Source organism: Pleurodeles waltl, chromosome 2_2 (genome assembly GCF_031143425.1).
Source record: "Pleurodeles waltl isolate 20211129_DDA chromosome 2_2, aPleWal1.hap1.20221129, whole genome shotgun sequence".
In the NCBI taxonomy this organism is placed as follows: Eukaryota; Metazoa; Chordata; class Amphibia; order Caudata; family Salamandridae; genus Pleurodeles; species Pleurodeles waltl.
In genome coordinates, this window is record NC_090439.1 from 976,176,978 (window position 1) to 976,197,871 (window position 20,894).

At 46.4% G+C, this 20,894-nt stretch overlaps 1 protein-coding gene across 3 annotated transcripts in view; it reads left to right on the forward strand.

The window, feature by feature from the left end:
* COL14A1 (collagen type XIV alpha 1 chain) overlaps window positions 1-20,894 on the forward strand; it is a 443,381-nt gene that overhangs the window by 140,744 nt on the left and 281,743 nt on the right. The window lies entirely within an intron of this gene.

The window sequence follows — 20,894 nt, forward strand, 5'->3', positions numbered from 1 at the left end:
GTTTTTTGCGAAGTGCCTACCTGTAGATTTTGGCCTCTAGCTCAGCCGGCACCTAGGGAAACCTACCAAACCTGTGCATTTCTGAAAACTAGAGACCTAGGGGAATCCAAGGAGGGGTGACTTGCGGGGCTCGGACCAGGTTCTGTTACCCAGAATCCTTTGCAAACCTCAAAATTTGGCTAAAAAAACACATGTCCCTCACATTTCTGTGGCAGAAAGTTCTGGAATCTGAGAGGAGCTACAAATTTCCTTCCACCCAGCGTTCCCCCAAGTCTCCCGATAAAAATGATACCTCACTTGCGTGGGCAGGCCTAGCGCCGGCGACAGGAAACACCCCAAAGCGCAACGTGGACACATCCTAAATTTTGGAAAAAAACAGAGGTGTTTTTTGCGAAGTGCCTACCTGTAGATTTTGGCCTCTAGCTCAGCCGGCACCTAGGGAAACCTACCAAACCTGTGCATTTCTGAAAACTAGAGACCTAGGGGAATCCAAGGAGGGGTGACTTGCGGGGCTCGGACCAGGTTCTGTTACCCAGAATCCTTTGCAAACCTCAAAATTTGGCTAAAAAAACACATGTCCCTCACATTTCTGTGGCAGAAAGTTCTGGAATCTGAGAGGAGCTATAAATTTCCTTCCACCCAGCGTTCCCCCAAGTCTCCCGATAAAAATGATACCTCACTTGCGTGGGTAGGCCTAGCGCCGGCGACAGGAAACACCCCAAAGCGCAACGTGGACACATTCTAAATTTTTGAAAAAAACAGAGGTGTTTTTTGCGAAGTGCCTACCTGTAGATTTTGGCCTCTAGCTCAGCCGGCACCTAGGGAAACCTACCAAACCTGTGCATTTCTGAAAACTAGAGACCTAGGGGAATCCAAGGAGGGGTGACTTGCGGGGCTCGGACCAGTTTCTGTTACCCAGAATCCTTTGCAAACCTCAAAATTTGGCTAAAAAAAAACATGTCCCTATCATTTCTGTGGCAGAAAGTTCTGGAATCTGAGAGGAGCTACAAATTTCCTTCCACCCAGCGTTCCCCCAAGTCTCCCAATAAAAATGATACCTCACTTGCGTGGGTAGGCCTAGCGCCGGCGACAGGAAACACCCCAAAGCGCAACGTGGACACATCCTAAATTTTGGAAAAAAACAGAGGTGTTTTTTGTGAAGTGCCTACCTGTAGATTTTGGCCTCTAGCTCAGCCGGCACCTAGGGAAACCTACCAAACCTGTGCATTTCTGAAAACTAGAGACCTAGGGGAATCCAAGGAGGGGTGACTTGCGGGGCTCGGACCAGGTTCTGTTACCCAGAATCCTTTGCAAACCTCAAAATTTGGCTAAAAAAACACATGTCCCTCATATTTCTGTGGCAGAAAGTTCTGGAATCTGAGAGGAGCTACAAATTTCCTTCCACCCAGCGTTCCCCCAAGTCTCCCGATAAAAATGATACCTCACTTGCGTGGGTAGGCCTAGCGCCGGCGACAGGAAACACCCCAAAGCGCAACATGGACACATCCTAAATTTTGGAAAAAAACAGAGGTGTTTTTTGCGAAGTGCCTACCTGTAGATTTTGGCCTCTAGCTCAGCCGGCACCTAGGGAAACCTACCCAACCTGTGCATTTCTGAAAACTAGAGACCTAGGGGAATCCAAGGAGGGGTGACTTGCGTGGCTCGGACCAGGTTCTGTTACCCAGAATCCTTTGCAAACCTCAAAATTTGGCTAAAAATACACATGTTACTCACATTTCTGTGGCAGAAAGTTCTGGAATCTGAGAGGAGCCACAAATTTCCTTCTACCCAGCGTTCCCCCAAGTCTCCCGATAAAAATGATACCTCACTTGTGTGGGTAGGACTAGCGCCCACGAAAGGAAAGGGCCCAAAACACAACGTGGACACATCACATTTTTTTATAAAAAGCAGTGCCTACCTGTGGATTTTGGCCTGTAGCTCAGCCGACACCTGAGGAAACCTAGCAAACCAGTGCATTTTTGAAAACTAGAAACCCAGGGGAATCCAAGATGGGGTGACTTGCGGGGCTCTGACCAGGTTATGTTACCCAGAATCCTTTGCAAACATCAAAATTTGGCCCAAAAAACACTTTTTCCTCTCATTTCGGTGACAGAAAGTTCTGGAATCTGAGAGGAGCCACAAATTTCCTTCCACCCAGCGTTCCCCTAAGTCTCTCGATAAAAATGGTACGTCACTTCTGTGGGTAGGCCTAGCGCCCACAAAAGGAAATGGCCCAAAACACAACGTGGACACAACATATTTTTTCACAGAAAACAGAGGTGTTTTTTGCAAGGTGCCTACCTGTGGTGTTTGGCCTGTAGCTCAGCCGGCCCCAGGGGGGGGGCAGAAATGCCCTAAAATAAATTTTTCCCCCAACCCCCACCCTCCCCCGCCGGGAGCGACCCTTGCCTACGGGGTCGCTCCCCCTGCGTGACATTGGCACCAAAAAACAAATCCCCGGTGCCTAGTGGTTTCTGCCCCCTTGGGGGCAGATTGACCTAAACTCTGCCAATCTGCCCCCAGGGGGGCAGAAATGGTCTAAATACAATTTGCCCTCCTGGGGAGCGACCCTTGCCTGATGGGTCACTCCCCATCTCTAAAAAAACAAACAAACAAAAAAAAAAAACACAAAAAAAAATGTGCCCTGGTGCCTAGAGGTTTCTGACCCCCCCGGGGGCAGATCGCCCTAATAATAGGCCGATCTGCCCCCAGGGGGGGCAGAAATGGCCTAAAATAAATTTCTCTCCCCCCAACCTCCACCCCCCCCCGGGAGCGACCCTTGCCTACGGGGTCGCTCCCCCTGCGTGACATTGGCACCAAAAAACAAATCCCCGGTGCCTAGTGGTTTCTGCCCCCTTGGGGGCAGGTTGACCTAAACTCAGCCAATCTGCCCCCAAGGGAGGCAGAAATGGCCTAAATACAATTTGTCCCCCAGGGGAGCGACTTTTGCCTGATGGGTCACTCCCCATCTCTAAAAAAAAAAACAAAGTTAAAAAAAAAAAATTCCCCTGCCGCCTAGAGGTTTCTGCCCCCCCCCCCCCGGGGGCAGAAATGGCCTAAAATAAATTTGCCCCCCCAACACCCCCCCCCGGGAGCGACCCTTGCCTACGGAGTCGCTCCCCCTACGTGACATTGGCACCAAAAAACAAATCCCCGGTGCCTAGTGGTTTCTGCCCCCTTGGGGGCAGATTGACCTAAAATTGGCCAATCTGCCCCCAGGGGGGCAGAAATGGTCTAAATACAATTTGCCCCCCCCAGGGGCGCGACCCTTGCCTGATGGGTCGCTCCCCATCTCTAAAAAAAGAAACAACAAAAAAAAAAAACACAAAAAAAAAATTGCCCTGGCGCCTAGAGTGTTCTGCCCCCCCCCGGGCGCAGTTCGGCCTAATAATAGGCCGATCTGTCCCCCGGGGGGGCAGAAATGGCCTAAAATAAATTTGCCCCCCCACCCCCCCCCCCCCCCGGGAGCGACCCTTGCCTACGGGGTCGCTCCCCCTGCGTGACATTGGCGCCAAAAAACAAATCCCCGGTGCCTAGTGGTTTCTGCCCCCTTGGGGGCAGATTGACCTAAAATTGGCCAATCTGCCCCCAGGGGGGCAGAAATGGTCTAAATACAATTTGCCCCCCCCAGGGGAGCGACCCTTGCCTGATGTGTCGCTCCCCATCTCTAAAAAAAGAAACAACAACAAAAAAAAACACAAAAAAAAAAATTGCCCTGTCGCCTAGAGTGTTCTGCCCCCCCCCGGGGGCAGTTCGGCCTAATAATAGGCCGATCTGTCCCCCGGGGGGGCAGAAATGGCCTAAAATAAATTTGCCCCCACAACCCCACCCCCCCATTCCCCCCCCCCGGGAGCGACCCTTGCCTACGGGGTCGCTCCCCCTGCGTGACATTGGCGCCAAAAAACAAATCCCCGGTGCCTAGTGGTTTCTGCCCCCTTGGGGGCAGATTGACCTAAAATTGGCCAATCTGCCCCCAGGGGGGCAGAAATGGTCTAAATACAATTTGCCCCCCCCCCCAGGGGAGCGACCCTTGCCTGATGGGTCGCTCCCCATCTCTAAAAAAAGAAACAACAACAACAAAAAAAACACAAAAAAAAAAATTGCCCTGGCGTCTAGAGGGTTCTGCCCCCCCTGGGGGCAGTTCGGCCTAATAATAGGCCGATCTGTCCCCAGGGGGGGCAGAAATGGCCTAAAATAAATTGCCCTCCCCCCCAGGGAGCGACCCTTGCCTAAGGGGTCGCTCCCTTTGCGTGAAATTCACGCAAAGAAAAAACTCCCTGGTGTCTAGTGGTTTCTACCCCCCTTGGGGGCAGATTGGCCTCATCAAAATAGGCCAATCTGCCCCCAAGGGGGGCAGAAATGGCCAAAATATAATTTTCCCCCAAGGGGAGCGACCCTTGCCTAAGGGGTCGCTCCCCACCCAAAAAAAAAAAAATGAAAAAACAAAAAAAAAAAAAATGGTCCCTGGTGCCTAGAGGTTTCTGCCCCCCCTGGGGGCAGAAAAGGCCTTTTCAAAAAAATGCCCCCCCTGGGAGCGACCCTTGCCCAAGGGGTCGCTCCCTTTTGTCAATTTCAATAAAAATAAATAAAATCCCTGGTGTCTAGTGGGGTTTCAAAGGGAAGGAAATACTTTTCCTTCCCTTTGAAGCCCCTCCGGGCCTCCCATCGATTGAAAGAGAAATGGTTTTGCATTTCTTTTTCAATCGCGCTGGAAGCAGAGCTTCCAGCGCGACGAGGGAGGCCCCTGTGACACATCAGCGCGCGCTGACGTCACAGGGGGAGGGTGGGGGGGGGTCGGGGGTGGAAGGGGAAGGTCTTCCCCTTCCATCCCCGACTTGGGGGGGGAGGGGGGTGCACGGGGGGCGCGCTAGCGCACCCCCAAGTTCCCCTGGGCCTAGGACGAGATGATCTCGTCCAAGGCACAGGGGAACTGTAGCCTTGGACGAGATCATCTCGTCCAAGGCACAGAAGCGGTTAAGCAACGTTATGGCTTGAGCCGTGTTGCGTGGATGATGGTTATAGAAACACTGTTGAATCTGTACTGTTGGGGCAGTGCATGTTTGAGGATGACGTGAACAAAAATGAAGCCAGTGGTTCAGCAACTATGTGGCTTGAAGCCATGTTGAGTGGATGGTGGTGCAAGGGTCCTGATGAAGCGTCATTGGATCCGTGAGAACCGTATGACGCGAAACATGTTGACCCTGGTTTAGAGGGATTTCTAGAGTGATATTCCTCCGAGTTTACTGCTCTCTGAAAGTAATTGAGCATTGACACTCAACCTATTACTTTCTCTTGTTTTTAATCTTGGTTTCATCCCTGACTATTGATTAAAATGATGAAATACGTAGTGATGAATAACCAATTATATTCGCAATTTTTTCTGTTCTCTCCTTTGTGTGCTGGTGCACAAATGTAGGCATGCCTGTTTAGGTAGTTATAACTCACCAGTCACTATCAGAACAGTACGGCTTGGTGCCCCCCTGTGGGGAGCCCGTCAGGCGTTGCACTGCCGGCCTGGCGAGGAGCATTACCCAATGATGATGCTAGTCATCCACTGTGATGCTTGAGGGTACTCGCTCCTGATTCTTCAAGTCTCCCTAGTCCCTTTCTGTGTGGAACAGTGTACTTTTGTTTTTTGTACTATTGTTGGGAGAGTGTACACTGGACCAGTTAATCTCCCGGTCCCCCCCTCTTTTTCTTTATACCAAGGCTCCACATTACCACAGGTTTGTGGGGCAGAGTCATCCTCATTCTCAGCGCCCTGCCCGTCCACCACACACGGTGGCTCATGCATGCTGCCAGATCATCCCCCAATTTGTCATCTCGACGCACATGCCTCATCCTCACTTATTCCACCACTACCCATTCCACCATATCCCTGAGCCATTCCTCATGTTCAGGCAGCTTGGTCCCCAGCCCGTTGACAGCAATTCTACGTTTTGCAAGCAACACTCCCAGCACTACAAATTTATGTCTAAGTTTCTTATTTTTAGTGGATGGTATAAGCCCCAGCAACAGGGTTTGTCTTAGGGGTGACTTATATATAATCAAAGGGGGGGTTCCAGGCTTGGCAAGGAGGTTTAAATGGTAAGTCGATATGGCAGTATAACACTGCAGTCAGGCTGCAGTGGCAGGCCTCGGACATGTTTTTGCGTGCTAGTTAAGTGCGTGGCACAGTGAGTGTGCCAGGCCCACAGGCAGCATTTAATTTACAGGCCATGGGTATATTGTATACCATTCTACAAGGGATTTATAAGTAAATAAAGTATACCAACTAGGTATATGACAATCAAACCATGTTCAGGGGACTGAGCACAAGCAATTTAAAACTGGTTAGCAGTGGTAAGGTGCACAGAGTCCTAAAACCAGCCAAAAAGGAATTTCAGCAAAACATTTGCTGTAAGTAGGCAAAAAGTGTGGGGTAACACCACCCTAAGGCTGACAGGTCTAACACTCAGAGAATTTTCAGAATGTTCAAAACATCCTGGATATTTCTTCTAACTTCTTAAATTGTTTTCAGAGAAATCTTCTCTCCACAAAGAAACATTGTTGGTTGATTCACCATAACAACTTTGATAAGCTATCTGCAATATTATTCTCCATTTAAAATATCTGACGGTTTCCTGTATCCCAAACAAATAATGGCGGTAGTTTCAAAGCTTGTATCTTTCCAGTACTATTCTCACCATTACTGACAATTAAAAAAACAGGGCATCACCTGAAATGCTCCATGGCTGTGTGTCAACATTTTTGGTATGTTCACCAAAACGTGGCTTTCTGTCACCAAACTGAAGTCTTGCATCACTCATGCTGCCATGAGTTGTGGGCAAGACACTAAGGCCCATATTTATACTCCTCTTGTGCCGAATTTGCATAATTTTTGTTATGCAAATTCAGAGCAAACCTAATTCCATATTTATATTTTGACGTTAGACACGTCTAATGTCAAAATGTAGGAGTTTCCACCATTTTTTGGATGAGTGAACCTACTTTTCTTCAATGAAATGCAAGATAGGTGTTCCCATCCAAAAAATGATTCTATCCTCATAGCCCCATTTTTATCTCCCCGTGCTAAAATGACGCACTGGAGGGAGGCGGTCCTGAATATTGGTGCTAAGCTTGCTTAGCACCATTATTTAATGCCTCGGTCAGACCAGGCGTTAGAGGACCTGTGGACTCATTTCCATGGTTAAACACCATGGAATGGGTCCGCAGGTGCCCTCCCCAAACCCCAGGTACACCTCCACCCCCACCAGAGGGACACCGGAGGATGGTGGACCCCATCCCAGGTAAGTAGGGTAAGTATTGGTAAGTGTTTTTTTTTTTTAAAGTGCCAATGGGGGGCCCTAACTTGGGGGCCCCTGCATAGCACAGGTTGAAATGGCCATGCCCAGGGGACATTTGTCCCCTGAGCTGGCCACTGGGTTGGTAGTCATGACTCCTGTCTTTAATAAGACAGGAGTCGTGTTTTTGGTGGTTGTGCGCCAGGAAATGGCACTAGTCTGGTTAGAGGCATTTTTTTGCCTCTAACCAGACTAGTGTAATTTTTTGGAGCACAACCTCCTCGTTCCCTACCGCCACTTCCACCTGGCTAGCGTCATTTTAGTTGAGGCTAGCCCAAGCTGAGCGCCGGCTTGCACCCGGCTGGTGCTCAGGAATGGTGCACGCCGGCACTATACTTTTTGGTGCAAAACTGCGTTCCTGCAGTTTTGCACCAAAAAGTATACATTTGGGCCTAGAAATCTACGGAGCAATGCTGCTCTGCTCCATGTGCAACAGTAATGGTCGCCACATAACGATTTCCCTTAAACTGGTGCTCTCCTAAGACATGCAGCCACCTAGCCCCTACGACAGTCATTCAGGGTGCAGGGTTGGCAAGGGCAGATCTTGACAATTGTGTTGCTTTGTATTGTCGCAGTATTAGTATAGCATTTTCTACCCCTTATGAGCCCCTAAAGGCTGTTTGCAGATGGGTAGCTTGCTACTCCATGGCATTCTTAGAAAGTTACGGATTAGGTCATGCATGTGGAGGTATAATTTGTCATGGTGTTTATCACACACCTGTCACTGACGTTTGCCATGATCTAAAAATATGCTTTTCAGTTTTCAAACACTTAGCCAACTAGGAGCCACATTATCGGTGTAACACTGCTGTGCTAGGAGTGCTAATGTGTTCTGTTGGAGTAGGGTCATAGGTAGGTTTGCAGAACTCTTATTGACTGGGGTGAAGGTGGTTGGTGCCATTATCAAACCTGTTGGGTGTGAGACAAGGATAGAAACCCACATGGAGGCAGCTAATTGTTTCAATTAATGGCACACTGATCCCACAGCAGTCATTTACTGAAGATCACAAAACTAACACATTTTGACTTAATTAGTGGGTCTGTTACGTTTAAATGAGGAAAGGGCAGGCAACGATGGAAGCTGTTGCTTATTCGTTAGTGATCTTGGCTTGGCTGCAAGGTGTCAGCGAGTTCTCTTCCTGACAGGGTAGGTTTCAGGTCACGGCAGGGAGTCACAGACTGCATCCAAAGGCATGCCAGCTCTTAGTGTCATTTCCTTGCCTCATCGGGGCTCCTTGAGGGCCAAAGCAATGAGTGGTTGAAAGAGGATCCCTGGTAATCCATAGGCCTAAGTGGAGGGTGGCAGCTCAGTGGGGAACAGCTGATAGGTGAGTAGAAGAAAGTCTTGCAAGGAGAACAGGAATGTGTGAGCCACTAAAGTTGGACTACGAGGAGCATGAAAGGAAACCTTTGGTTGCCCGCCCAAGAGTCTCAGCGGAAGGCTCAAGGGAGTCAGATAGTAGTTTTTAATCTAGGTTTTCACAAGTGGCAAGATTGTGCTGATCTGAGGACATTTTATTCCACTATGAGCTCCTACAGAGAGAATACCTGCATTGTAAGCTGTGCTAACATGGATGACTGCTCTGTTGCTCTGTGCCTCAGTTTAATTGTGGAATGGAGGGATGGACGCTGCACGTGGAAAGTGCGCCAGTCATTCTACACTGTATAATTTCCAGAATGCCTCTCCCATCAGAACTTAAAACCACTGCATGAAATCCTGTAATCAACCCCTCCCGTTCCAGTGAAAGGCCCTGGTGCCCAACGTAGAGGTTGCTTTTTCCAACAAGATAAATACTTTCGACCACTGACCCCTCAGATATTCCAGCCTAAGGTTTTGGATTGCCATTCTGCTCCAGCAGTCTGAGTGCATGGGTGAATGGTGTCACAACTCACCCCAACTAGGCCATCTTTTATTCCCTGCCTCCTTTCTTTCCTCTTTTCTTTCTCCATCCTCATGTACAAGGATACTGGTGAAACCATGACGACAGCAGATCCTCCAGAGCAGCCAACTCCTGAGTCTGAAAATATTGCTGCACAGAGCGTGTAGCATTGCACAAGTGGCCAGGAGGAGCAAAGAGTCACAGGCGAGCGTGTGAGTCTGGCCTATCTCACAGGCAGTAATGAAAGCGAGAGGGCAGCATAACTGTCCTCAGGGAACCCAGAGAAAAGAATAAAACTCCAGGTAAGATTAACAAGAGCCAGACGAGAGAACTGGAGATGCAAAGAGGGCTCACCTGCAAACTTGTGAGATAGCTATAGCAAAAACCAAGACAAGGGTTATGATCTGCTAGAAGAGGCATTCATTTGCACCAACTCTCTGTAAAAACCCACACGGAAAGGGAAGCACCCTACCAGAAAACAACCCCCTCAAAACATACCCTAAAGGTTAGGGGGCAAGCCTCCCAGAAAGGCGCCAAGCATATGCACCTAGACTTTTGTAAGACTCCAGGTGCTTCATGCCACTTCAGATAATAGTGCAATCATAGAGAGTACTTTGTGAAACCCAGTTTTTCAATGCAAATATGTGGCTATCAGGTGTGCATTACGCGTGCCCAGTACCTTCTATCTTACTGCCTGTGATTGATTCTAAGTGCATTTTTTGTCATCAGTCATGGGCTTTCACTGGTAGCAGCTGTTACGTCTGGCTTACCCTGTGCTGGCCCTTGCCCTGCTCCTGATCTCAGAGGTCCGGAAGGATTGCAAGGAGTGGGAGTAGGAGGGACACTTAAAGCTACGCTGACATCCTGTTGTTTCTACTCTGCCCCCTTCCGGCAGGTCTGTAGCATCAAACAGAAGGATATTGATTTGCCAACGGTGAGAGTAGTGGGGACAAAGGGAACCTGATGACACTTTCACTATCCCTGGCATTTTGTTGAACTGATGCCCTTGTTGTCATCCATGCTACATCATGAACGAGACCATGGCATACCAACGTAACAAGCACCAAATTAATATACCTACAGGTATTTGTAAAGTATAAATCTTGCTAGAGAGTAATAGAGCATTGAACAAGAGCGGAACTCCTAAGTTACAATTTGACATCATTTACAATAAGAAGAATGTTTGTTGGTTGCGAATCTGATCATGTGAAGACATTGTCTTCTCTGAGCACATGGATCTTCAGCTCATGTCTGACCAGTAGTTAGGACAGTCCTGATGTCAATGGGGATTTTTTCAGATCCTAGGAGCATAGATGGAGAAGATTTGCCTTTTGTTTTTCACTTTTTTCCAGTTTTTAGTTTTCAGGCTGGCAATGTCTATGCTTCTGATGTGGCACTGCCCACCTGAGGTGCTAGTTGTGATGGTCTTGCAAATGATTCTCCTTATTGTGAAGATGACTTGTAGTAAGTGCTAGTCTAGTTCCATCAGAGTGGAGGTGCTATGCTCAAAAGTTTTTAGGTCATTGATGAGATGAGGCCACATGTAGGACGTCTATCAGGGCAGCCAGTGGGATGTCAGAGAGGCTACAGTGCAGGATGTTACCTCAGTCTTGATGTGAAAGGACCAAATCTGAGGGTGTTGTTATTGAATCCAGGTTGATCAAGGTCGGGCCTGAATTTCTTCAGGAGCCAGAGTTAGTACTATACAGGCCCAATTTTCTCGGCAATATGTTCTTTGAAGAAGAGGCCAAAGTTGAGGGCAAGTGATTTTGCACTCAGTATCAAGCTGGGAGATTAGCCCATTCAAGTTAATTTTAGGTTGCCAGTCCCGAATTTATGATTGTGTATTGCTATCAATGAACAGGAGGAATTCTATCTTGGCAAGACTGAGTTTTAGGAAGGTGCTGGATATCCAGTACTGAATAAGATTGAGGTAAATCTTCAGTCATTACATGAGGTTAGCTGTTCAGAGATTCACGCGTTCTTGCTTTGCATCGGGTCATTGTTGCTTCTCGATTCTGCTGTTGCCAAGTAGGGCTCCAGCAGGTTTATTGTAGAGGCTGAAGATGATCGTTTGTATTCCTGCTGTGTATCTTTAGAAGGAAGCTTTTAAGTGTAGGGTTCAAAATATGGCTTTAACACCTGCACAATCTGAAGTATACATAAGTGCATACTTGTCCAAGGGACAGTCACACGCGTCCCCCATTGCCATTCTCTGAATGCCAATAGTGATTTTTTAAATCAGCCTCCTTCAGCGACAGGGATGGCGAAGATGGCAGTCATTGAATATGATTTTAGGAATGGCGGCCTGCTGCCCTTCACACCTCCGTCCCTTCTTTGCAGCATTCACAGGGAGTGGCAAAAGGACTCTAGCCTCATGAATATTAATTAGCCTGGGGATTTTGTGACTTATTACGGGTGGGAATTTTGCAGTCTGCATAAGCACAAAATAAAGATGAGGGGGCAAAGAAGCTGGAATGCAAAAATACTGTCTTCTTTGCAATCCCACCTTTGTACATCTTAGTAAGAAGAATCTCAGTGGATACAAATTTACAAGTATTTATGGTAAACGAGCAATTCCTTGGTCCAGCTTCCATGTTCACCTATTCTTGTTCACCTTTGCTTTTCTGTCAAGATGATGGGACCAAATGCATTCCGAAAGTTTGAATCAAAAACAAAACACTTAAAAAATATATTTACATCTTTTTTTTCTTTATGTAAAAACACTCGTACACCACAGGGGCACGCTGGCACTAGTAAGGAAAACGCCTGAAACTGCAGAACACCATAACATTTGCAGGAAAAATAGGTTTTCAAGCATGTGTGAAAATGGAGAAGATAGTTGGAGTGCGAGGGAGAAGAAGAGAGAGCATGCCACAGTTTAGGTTCAAGATGTAAAAGAGATCAACCCCTCATCCTCGTATCTCTGCGGGGCAGTTAAAACAAGCACCTATTTGCAGACCTCAGACTTCTGGTGGGAGCGCGTTTCAAAAAATAGTTCTCGAGTCCTGATTTTTCCATGTGTTTTCCACTGCTCAGGGAACCAGTGCAGTTGTTTGCTGTCTTAAAGTGTTCTCACCCCATTGACTCGTCTGAAACCGAATCAGGGACTCCAAGGTAAAGGCCCTTACAATAAATCACTGTAGATAGGACACATGCCTAAACCAGGTTAGCGTGAAGGGTTCTGAAGAGGAAGGAAAAAACTTTCCTCATCATGCAAAGGGTTAGGAAGCTGCTAGAAGTACCACATGTAGTCTGGTCATTGTATGCCAAAAGGTTGTGGACTACATTAAAGCTGAGTTAATATTGTCGAACTAATACTGTTGTGTTCCCTTCATTGTTACTGGTGACAATCCTAAATAAGTAGAATTAAAAAAAGTCGTATTTCTAACCATTTTTATGCTTTATTTTATGTGCTGCAGAGGGTCACAGCCCAGCTCCCACACCCTTCCGCCCTTGCTGCTTCCATCTAGTTGTCTCCTCCTATCTCTACCATTACTCTTCTTTCTCGGGGTGGGGGTGAAGCTGTAGATCCCCAGTCTTTGCTCCTTCACTGTAAATTACCTCACTTTTCTTTTTCTTGGGGACAAGCCCAGCTCTTGCGTTCTTTCTACCTGCTCGTCCTCTGCTGCCTCAACCGTAGCACTCACGCTTCTTCTTCTTTCCTGAAAAGAAACCCTCTCGGCTCACTCACCGACACCTGACCATCTCTTTTATCCAGGGAGACGCCCCCACTTCGCCTCCCACAACACTCATCTTTTTGAGGTGGTGGCTTCACTGCCCTCGTGGAGCACAACTCCCACGATTCCTGGAGGAAGCCGGTTAGGCCCCCAACCACCCTTCATGCCTGTCTCCTCGATCTTTATCATGTTTTGGAATCCTTTCTAAGAAGAGTTTTTTTAAATATATGTGTACCCACAACGGTTTTTTATTTTACTTTTTAAGTTAATTACTTTTTTGATTCTGACTTTTGAAAGCAGTTTTTACTGCAAACTGGCCAAGTCATAGAAAGAGAAATGTTTGTCGATCCAAAACACAAGAGAATTTATTATCAGGTTTACTTGAAGAGGGGAGTTTAGTGAGATGTGCCATTGTCTCATGTGATTTCTAAGGAGTCTGTGCTTGGTCTTGTTCCCATTTACCTTTAAAAAATGTGCTTCCATCCAGTCAATCAGTCAATCAATCAGTTTTTGTAAAGCGCAGCTGCTCACACGTGAGGGTCTCAAGGCGCTTGTGGTGAGTCTAGGCCTCACCCGAAGAGACATGTTTTGAGCTTCTTTCTGAAGATGGTGAGAGATGGGCTTTGTCTGAGGTGTGTGGGCGGGTTGTTCCAGCTCTTGGCTGTGAAATATACAAAAGATCTTCCTTCGGCGGTGGTTTTACGGATGCGTGGGACTAAGTTAGCACCTGCTGGGGGGAGCGGAGGGGTCTGGCGGGGTTATGGAAGGAGATGCCATGGTTCACTTGGCCTGTCCGATATTGTGCAGGGCCTTGTAGGTGTGGCTGAGTAGTTTGAAGTTGATTTGTTTCTTTACTGGGAGCCCATGGAGGGTCCTCAGGTTTTGCGAGATGTGTTCTTGGCGGGGAGGTTCAGGACGAGTCTTGTGGCAGCGTTTTGGGTGAGTTGTAGTTTCCTGATGTTCTTTGTTGTGGTGCCGGCGTAGAGTGCATTGCCGTCGTCGAGCTTGGTAGTGACTTGGTGGGTGATTTTTTTGCGGCAGTTGACCGGGATCCATTTGAAGATTTTGCAGAGTTGGTGGAGAGTGTGCCAGCAGGAAGTGGTGACTGCGTTTACCTGTCGGGTCATTGATCAGGAGGAGTTGAGGATGAACCTAGGTTACGGGCATGGTCAGTCGGAATAGGTGGTGCGCTGAGCGATGTGGGCCACCAGGAGTTGTCCCAGGCTGAGATGGAGTTTGCGAAGATGATGAGCTCGGTCTTGTCTGAGTTGAGCTTGAGGCAGCTCCCCCTCATCCAGGCGGATAGCACAAAGCCAGTTACTGAGATTGGATGAAGAGTAGGAAGCATCTTTATCAAGTTGAACCAGAAGCTGAGCATACATAGCTTACTGTCTTGCAATATTGTCCTTTCAAGGAGCGAGGCCACATAGACGAATGGTAATGGACAAAGTGAGGATCCTGGTGGTACACCCCACTTGATCTGTCTCCTGTTGGAACTATAGAGGTCCAAGCACAGATGAAGGGTGTGGTTTGTGGAAAAAGGTTCTAACCAGATAATGTCAGCTCCCTCAACCCATTAGCCTTTTAGTCTTCAGTTAAAGGTGGTGTGGTCCACTCTGTCAAAGGTGGGAGTAGTAAACCCCCGACTCTGAAATCACTCAGAATCAGACCTACACTCCTCCTGATTCACTGAAGCCAATACTACTTCCTCTGAAACTCGTGGCTGTTAAATTTAAGGCAATATGTGTCATGATTGGGGGATAGGAATGCAAATTAGTAAATCTAACCGAAGCTTAGACCTGTGTACAAATGGTTTGCATCACAGCAAATCACAACATGCAGCACATGTTTTGGGCAGCAGCTAAAATAACTCAGTGGATTAATCTTTTGCTATAGAGATCTTTGCACAAGCTACTTGCTGCCCTTTTGTCAAATTACAGTGTAGCTATGGACGCTGGTATATTTACACATAAATGAATTCAATTATTCATTAATTTGAAACCTATGTGAGTAATTCCGATTTTCATCCTTATTGTTGATCTTATTCAATGTGATATGATTTAGCTGAAAGCCTGTTTTCATTTCGGTTTCTACAATTATTTGATGCATGTTTTCTTTAAAATGATGTTGTTTCTATATAAGTGATAATAAAAAGATACAGCCATAATTTTGACTTTGGCAGATGTGGGTGCCTGGAATTTCTGCACTTCCTCCACTCAGTTAGAGGCAGTAGAACTGCAGGATTTCTGATGAGTTTCACCTGGCTCTTCCACTGGAAGCACTTGATATGGCTGTCATTCATCCACTGGGCTGCCAGGGCACAGAGACATTAGCCCCATCCTACATGGGGCACGTCACTGGATTTCCCAGACTGCAATTTCCTTGCAAAGCATGACTGTCCTAGACAGGAAAATCAGTCATTGGCCATGTTGCAGATAGCTAAAGCTCCCTATATGTTAGGTATACTAACAAGGACCAACTCTTATACTCAGGACGGAACCCAGATTGAGTGGTTTTATCATATACAATAGTCCTGTGGGTTAAATTCATCCACAGACCTAGCCACTCAGGGCAAACAATCAGAATAGGGTGTGGTAGTCACTTAATGAATCACAGGGCTGCTGTTTACATTCAAATGCACTGTATTATTCTGATATATATATTTTTAAATAGATTTATAAAGTGCATGGCTACCTGAAGGCCTCCCAGCACTAAAAAGGAGACAGAAGACCCAAAGTGGAATTGATGCTGAAAAGAATAGAGTCTTCAGTTTACCTTGAAAGGATAGTTTGGAGTTGTCCATTCCGAGTGCCAGGGGAAAGGGGTTCCATATATTAGCTGCTCTAAACTACTTCCTTATCTCGCTTTCTTAACACAGGTGTTAATTAGAGCAGCAGATGTGGATCTAACGGATCTCCGAGGAATATAGGGTGTGATCATTCGCTTGAGAAAAGCTGGGCCCTTATCACGAAGAACCTGGTGCACCATACAAATAGCTTTAAAATTGATCCTTTGCTGGATAGGAAGCCAGTGAAGGAAGGCTAAGGCTGGTTTCACCAATACAGTTCTAGGGATGTCCATGAGTAGGTGGGCTGCTGCGTTTTGCACTATCTGCAATCTCCTTAGTACGCAGGTAGGAGAGCTCAAAAACAGGACATTCCCATAGTCCAAACGAGATAATATAAGGGCCTGAATAATAAGTCTTTTGGTGGAGAAAGGAAGAGATTTGAAGAATTTTCTAAGGATTCTTAGAAGATTGAAGCAGGTGGCCACCAGTTTTTTTGCATGCTGTTCCATTGAATGACGAGAGTCCAGCCATACCCCTAAACTTTTTATAGTTTCCTTTGGAGGGGGAAGCTCATTCAGTTCTTCTGCGATTAAAATGGGGGATTTAAATAGGGGAAGATTACCGACCAATATTACTTCTGTTTTCTCGTCATTTAATTTAAGCTTGCTGTCTGACATCTAACTGGTGATGTCTGAGAGACAGGAAGATAGCGCGGCCTGATCAGAGTTTACATTGGTGGTAAAAGAGTAAACCAACTGAGTATCGTCAGCATAAGATATTAAGGATAGACCATAGGGTTCCACAATCTTAGCCAGAGGGGAGATATAAATGTTAAAAAGAGTGGGGCTCAGGGAAGAGCCCTGAGGAACCCCACAGTTAAGAGGATAGATGTCAGAGAAAAAAGACCTATCCAACACCTGGAAAGACCTATCTTCCAAAAAGGAAGAGAGCAAATTGAAAATAGTGCCTTGAAATCCCACTTGAGTAATTCTTTGAAGAAGGATTTTGTGATCCACTTTGTCAATGCCGCACTCAAGTCTAATAAAATGATTGTCGCATAGCCACCCGCATAGCCCAGTGTCGAGTCTCTTCTGTCACTGCCAAAAGGGCAGTTTCAGTGCTATGTTGGGGTCTGACGCCGATCTAGGTGGGGTGTAGGAGCTTATGTTCTTTAAAAAAACCTGTAACTTGTTTATTGACATGTTTTCAGCTATTTTGGATGCTATAGGAAGAAGGGCAGTAGGTCTATAATTACTTAGTAATGATGCATTCAGCATAGGTTTTTTCAATAGCGGTTTGATAAAAGCATGTTTCCACGTTTGTGGTAGTTTACCAACTGTGAAAGAGTTGTTAAGAATATTAGTTAGAATTGGCGCTAAAACATCCATGCCTTAAGCTAATACGGATGGAGGGGCAGGGTCCCAAGGTGATCCTGATTTTATTCTTAACAAATAATCTCCAAGTAGTTCTTCTGTCATAGGCTGAAAGACTGATAGAGTGGGTCTAGGAGGTGGTGTTCAGCCTGAGATGTCTTTTTAGGCTCTTGAAATGGCTTATTAGGGAAAGTTGCCTGAGTATTTAAGATTTTATTTTGGAAAAAACACGCCAGATTATTGCTGTGTTCTGTGGATGCTTCCATTAGGTTGGTAGCAACAGGTCCCTGAGTCCTTTCCTTAAATATAGAGAAAATCTCCTTGGGGGAATTGGAGGACTGTTCTATTCTAGAGGCGTAATAGGCTGCCTGCATGGATTTAATTTCCATAAGGTACGATCTAATTGCTTTTCTATATTCAGATTTCGAGGCATCATTGTAGGCTTTCCTCCATTTCCTCTCCAATTTCTTACACTCCTTTTTTAAATGCGCAGCTGTGGTGAAAACCAAGGTGTTTTCTTCTGACCAACATTTTTCACCGCTGTATTGGTCGGTAATATGATACCTAAAGAATTAGAAATCCATTTATTTAATTTTTCTGCTGAACAAGAATCTATTGGAAAAGTACAAGTATGTTTTAGTGTGTCTAATCAATCCCTACAGTTAAGTTTAGACCACTGACACAAAGTCAGTTTCCTAGGTGGTTGAAATGTTGGTGATAATAATGTTAGCAGGATCTTAAATGGAATTAAGAAACGAGGGGAAGGGAAAAAAGGAAGGGAGGGTTGTATAGCTAAAATGTGAAGGTTACTAAACACTAAGTCAATAGTGTGACCTTTGATATGAGTAGGGCCAGTGACTAACTGTGCAAGGTCTAAGGCTGCCAGATCCATCAGAAGAGTTTTACTAGCTGCATTATGAACCTCATCTATATGAATATTGAAATCACCCAAGATGGTGAAGTTAGGGTATCTACAGGCAAAATCCGCAACCAGTTCTGGTAGAGCCTGTAGGAACTTCCCATATGGCCCAGGAGGACGGTATATCAGAATTCCGGAGAATGTGAACGCAGCGCTGATTGCTAAGGAAAAGAATAAGCTCTCACTGTCAGATATAGCAAAGGGTAGGGTGAGGCATTTGATCAAATTTTTGTAGATGATTGTGACTCCCCCACCTTTAAAGAGAGGCCTATCTAAGCGGTGTATTAAATAATCTCAGGGTAGAGCCAAGACTACAACTGGGGAAGATTCCTCAGAAAGCCAGGTTTCCGTTAAAAAAAGGGCTTCTGGAGCGTACTTGCTCAACAGTGAGTGAATATGTAATTTATGGGCAGGTAGAGAGTGGCAGTTGACTAAAAGAAATTTGCCAACAAACTCTGAATCTTTCCTATGAGCAAGTGGAAATTTAAGCTGAGGGAACCATTGACAGGAGTTACATCCTATGATAGGAGAATCAGGGTTAACAGAATGCTGACAGGATTTAATAGAGTGACTCCTAATGCCTAAAAGTTGATGTGAAGAGTAAATCAGTTTTCCTGATTTTATTAGAGTAGAATTTCTGTAGATGATTCGGTTGACTTAGTCTTTCAAGTCAACCACAGAAGTGCTCTTCTAACACTCTCCAGGACCTCAGGTGATGCAATTTGAAACTCATAGGGTGTTAGGCAGTGGCCAGCAGCAGAATCCAGTCCATTTGTCACTGGTCAACTGGGTACTTCCAGGACAAGGCCTCTTGCAGCTTTTTGTCTCCTTGTAGCCTCACAGGAGGTCAGCTTTATGTCACCTGGCGTCCACATTTTTGTCCAAGGTAAAGAGGGATAAAATTATTCCCCGCAATTACTAAGGAAGGAGAGGAGACAGGTAAGAAAGCCACCTGTAAGACAGACAGAAAGTGTACCAAGGGTAGAGAGGACGAGGAAAAGTTGAGGAGAGAAGAGGAGTTAGAGGATGAGGAGTTGATAATGCAATTGCTGAACGACCGTCCACCACCTTATGCGGAGGATGGACAAGGTCCAAGTACCAGCTCTGCCCCTCCGGCATCGGTACAGAACAGTGAAACCCAGAGTTCAGGAGCATCATCGGGACCAAAGGACCCGAGTCTGCTATTCACCCCGCAGATACCGCAGGTCAGGAGAATATATCCAGATGTGCCCGTGTTGAAACCAGCAGAAAATTATCAGCCGCAGATGCCAGGGTACTACAACAGTGATAACAGTGCAGGAATGATTCTAGATCCAACCGTAAGGGGAGTACAGAATGGTTACAACCCAACAATGGCACAAGCTGAATCAACTCAGTTTTTGATGCCTCAAAAGCAGATGCAGGGAGGAAACGCACATGCTCAAATGACGGGGAGCCAGATGGGCATGCCGGCAATGATGACCCATGGTGTGGGAATGAACATGCCTCAGAACATGGGGAATGGACAGAATCCAGACGCGATATCGCTACCCATTACTGTAGGTCCACCGGTACCTCTGTATAGTCAGCCTAACTTGGGTCTGAGCGGTCAGGGATCAATGCTGCAGAATGGGACCGAAAGGAGGTGCATAGAAAACACTCCGGGGATAACTCCGATAGCGACTCAGCCAAATGGGTCTGGATCCTTGATGGAGTTTAGTCCTATATGTGCTCAGTCAACACTGGTGAGGTCGAGCCCCCCACTGATAATACCCCTAACATCGAACACTGAAAAGTTGCCGCAACCATCGATGGCCGTCGATGTGAACGCCACGCTGATGGGGGTGAATGCGCAACAGCTGACACAGTGGTTCAACAGTCTAAATTCCACACAAAATTCAGCTAGTGGGAAAGGAGAAGACTATATGAATAGGGTCAGGTTGAACATGGAAGCACAAGAATTGGTGGAAGGGACTATGGGTGTGAACAGGTTAGAGTCCTACACGGAAGAAGAGCTGAGGTATCTATGTCCCAGGATTACGAAGGAAGTGAACAAGGTACATAAAAGTTTGCAAGAAGTAGCGGACAGAAACGGGATTGACATAGGCAAGACGAAACACTTGAGCAGGAGCTATAGGTTGGATTTTGGGACCACAGATTTTGAACACATGAGGTCAGCAGGCATGAAGGCACACCTTAGAGAATTGCTGCAGAGTGCACAAGTGTGGAGGTGCTTAGACAAGTGGGAAAGCAGATGGGTAAAGAGGAAGGAAAAGAGGAGGGACAGTGCTACAGAGCACAATGAGAAAAGACCGCAGAGTAGTGATACAGTAACTATGTTACCAATGAGGGAGACAGCAGGGGGAAAATTAGTACATGTACCATGGCACAGAAGCGACATTCAGTCCTTTACGGACGATTTTCCCAAACTGAGAGAGAAACCGATCGAATGGTATCAGCAGACTGACAGGTTTGTGAAGCTAGCAAAATGTCTCTGGGAAGATCTGAACACTCTCTTTGAGATTGTGGTTCCGGCAGATTTGTGGGAGGATTGCAAAAGAGCTGTAGGTTGGCCGACAAGTGAACCAGAGAGAGACAGGGAGACAGGTGCACCATCACCTATGGTGATGAGCTTGTACTATAAGGTGATTGAGCATTTGAAGACTAAGGTACCCGCGAAGAATGTGGATTGGCAGAAGATTGATCGAACTGCCCAAGAGGCCAAAGAATCGATTCATAGTTACTATGAGAGGTTGTTGAAGGCGTTCAAGAATTACAGTGGCACGGAAACAATTGAGGCGAAGGACATGCTCCATTTTGTGTTTAGATTTGTGGAAGGGTTGAGACCAGAGATAAGTCAGATGATAAAGTCGCATTTGATTTGCTGGCAGTCGAAACCGATTGATGAGGTCTTGACTTATGCGAAATACTG